Source organism: Juglans regia, chromosome 11 (genome assembly GCF_001411555.2).
Source record: "Juglans regia cultivar Chandler chromosome 11, Walnut 2.0, whole genome shotgun sequence".
Lineage (NCBI taxonomy): Eukaryota > Viridiplantae > Streptophyta > Magnoliopsida > Fagales > Juglandaceae > Juglans > Juglans regia.
The window spans coordinates 22,678,172-22,682,076 of NC_049911.1; positions in this window are offsets into that span (position 1 = coordinate 22,678,172).

Genomic DNA, 3,905 nt, shown 5'->3' on the forward strand with positions numbered 1-3,905 from the left:
CCTGGCAAGAAGTTCCCTAGAGTTAGCTGAGGACTCAATCCATGTAGAAGACTATCCTCATTGTATTCACAATCATCTCTCTTGAGATATTTATATGAAGTACCTTTTTCTCAAAAAAAAAAAAAATTTGTCGACAACCCAACTGCATCGATCTCACTCTATATATTAACTCTCTCTCTCTCTCTCTCTCTCTCTCTCTCTCTCTCTCTCTATATATATATATATATATATATATACACACACACTAGTGGAGGCGCAACGTGTGATGCACATTTGTCTAGTTGGATTTTTTGGTTATTTTAAAGAAATTTATTCTGAGAAATGTTAAATAAAGTTAAACAACAAGATAAGTTATAAATCTGTTTTTTTTTCATCGTCATTTTAGTTCTAGGCCATATTGGACAGGACCAATTGAGACAACATTGAAATTTTTATATTATTGCTGGTTGAATTTGTTTGGGTCTGCTGCAAGTTGAATCATCCACTATTTTTCGGAAGCTTGTAATGCTATATTTTCTATAAATGGTAAATGCTCATGTATATTAAATATTTAGTGAGATTAAATGAACAACAAATGTATAAATAATTTAAACATAGAAGAAAATTTAAAACTGAAAAATAACACAGTTTTTTATAAGCAATTTAATTATATTATTAGAATTTTTATATGTTAATTTTTATATGTTAATTGTTGTAATATATAGTTGAATTCTTTTATAGAAAACATAAGAGATATCTTAAAGTATAATTTAGTATTTTTTGTCTAAAAAGAAAAAATAATAAAAATGAAGAAAGTTACATTCCCAGTATGATTCATGAAATCAATTGCTGAACAACCCAATATTGCCTCCTCTACAAGCTAGCCAAACATAACTGCAGCTAATTTTCCTGTCTCGTCATCAAACTCAACATATGTCCAGCAATTACAAATGATGAGAGTATTGTTTTTTGTTAGGATTGGTAAAAATTACATATGAAACATTTTTAGAATGAATTATTAAGTAGTGAAATTTAAAGAATATATATCATGGTTGAGCAACAATTTGATGTTTGCAGTGATAACAAATAAAGCTTTCATTTTGGTCATGCCCAGTTCCCTTGTTACAATTGATGTATGACATGCAAAAGAATATTTGACGCAAGTTGATAATGTTTATCTTTACCTTGATCCAGAATTTTGCTTTCTATATCATATTAGAAACAATGTTTTACACAGTGAGAATGAACAAAAATTTAAACATGACATTAAGAAAAATATTTTACCTCCATTGATGGCAAACTTTTCAGCAATGCAACAACATCACAATTTTGTGTTATTTTTTGAACATCAACCTATGATAAAGATGTGGATGGATATTTCAAAGATTTTGTAATAATACTTTCAAGTATTGAATTATTAATTGCAGTCCTTAAAAATTAAAAATAAAATGTAATTTAAGAATAGGAAAAAAAAGTTTAGATATTCAATGTATGTAGGTAAGTAGTTTAAGATTAATCAATATTAATATAATTGTGTTATTTTTAACACATTAATAAAAGAGAAATATAGATCTGTAGTTTTTTATAGAAATATACTAATGAAGAATTGGTTAAATATAGATTACCATCTTTGTAACGGCTCTGCCTCAGGAAAAAGAAGATTGATTATAAATACACTTGTTGGCCGTGACAAAAGAGATAATCATGTATTATAAATACAAATAATTATTAGTTAAAAAATATATGATTCAAAAGAACATTTAAAAATGTTAATTATTAAAAGTAACATCATAAGACCGAACTCTTATCTTTGTTACAAGTATAATTGGTTTTGCTTCAATTATCTCTGAAATTTTTTAGCATTCAATTTGAACAAAGCGACCCCACATTGTTTAACATATATGATTTAAGCTATGATATATAAAGCAAAAGAATCAATGGAAAATTTTAAAAATAAAGATTGCAAAGTAATTTTAAAACACTAAAGAAAATGAATTCTTTTACCTCTGATCTATAACATAGATTTCTTGAATTATAGTTGATCCACTCGTTAATGTTATCTCTCTAGATGGCTTCATATGAATGACAATTGCTAAGAGGTCTGATTAATAAGATTTAAATTATTAGTTTATCGTTAATAAAAAATTTCAAAACAAAATAATAAATTATCTATTTCTGTAATCGAGTCTTTATAAGGATCTAACTCGTCGATAGGAATGAGCTTATACTTTGGCATTCCTACCTAACCTTCATTCTCTGATATTTCTTCAATGATTGTTTTAGAATTTAGGATTCATTGATATTGATGACCCTCAATCATATATTTAAGATCCAATGGCTTAACATGTGCATTTGTAATATAATATGATTGAAAAATCTGCAAAGAATCGTCTCGCGAATCAATATTTTTACCAAACAACACCGCTTGGACACGATTTCCTTATATCATATGAGAAAATATGAATAATTAATTTTTATAATAAAATATAATTACATAGAAGATAAAAGATATATAATAAAAAATATAATGATTTTTTATTGTAAAAAAAATGATAATCACAAAAATAAATGAAGTACCTCTTGATCAACCAATGTCAAGTTTTGGTATTTCACTGGTGAGTGTTGCCCAGTTCGTTTGGGGGATTTTTTAGCCACAAACATTTTTATTTTTTAGTTCCTTGTGCCTGGAAAAATATCTTTAATTAATATATAAATGGTCTGCATGTTGAAAACTGACGACCTAGAAACGAATTAAATGTATAAGTATAGGATATAAAATATACAGTTAATTAAAGTACAGACTAAAAAGGAACAGAAAAATAATTTTTTTTAATTGATTGACAAAAATAAATTTGTAAAATATCTAACATACAAAAAATAAAAGTGTAGTGAACATCTGATTTGTTAGTAGTAGTTAAAAACGAATTTTAGAATTTTATTTGATTACCTATATAATATCAATCAAAAGATGCCAAAGTAAGTAATTCTGTATACACAATATTTTTTTTGCAATTGTTTTCCGATTCTTCAGTTGAGATTGGCCGTATTAAAATCTTGATTGTAGAAAGAGTATTAGTTCTTAATAAACATATAATTGTTCATGTGAGAAAACTGGATGAGGTAAATATATTCTAACAAAATCCAATGTCTGTCCTTGTGATTTGTTTATACTCATTGCAAAGCTTAATTTAATAGGGAATTGAGTTAGTTTGAATGGAAAACCACTATTTTCATCAGGATTTGATAAGAATAGGATTCTTAGAATAAAATCTTTTTCCCACTGTGATGACTAACTGCAATTTCTGCTTAAATGACATTACGATCAAAATTGTGACAGATAAGTCGTGTTCCATTACATAATCCTTCTGAAGGGTTAATGTTCCTAAGTAACATGATTGAACAATTTTGTTTCAGTAATAACTCATGAGGAGGAAGTCCATTTGGTGTTAGAGTATTCAAAAAATCTTCCATAACTGCCTGTTCAGATGCATTAATCGATTCATCAAAACTGTAATATCGTTTTAGCTCCCCGAAAAATTTCTGAGTTAACAAAGTGTTTATTTCATCAACATAACTATTCTTCGGTTTCAATATAGCTTGATTCCTCATGGTTGAAATATTTACTAAATAATCACAAATATCATAAAAAATAACATCTACCAAATGATCCAAAGAAGTGGCATCATTTTCATATGGAATTAACAGATTTTGATATGTTCATCAATTGTGATTGGTGCCATCCCATTGCCTCCCATTGCGTAATTCCAATATGTATTTTGAAAATTTTGGATCTAATCTTACACACATATTTTCAGTCAAATGAAACTTTGTTAATGTTGACCATAGGTAGGAAGAAACCAAGCTACCATCAATTCGTTGTTGTCTTGTGCCTTTTTGAACCAAAGGTAGAATTTGGCGAAAATCTC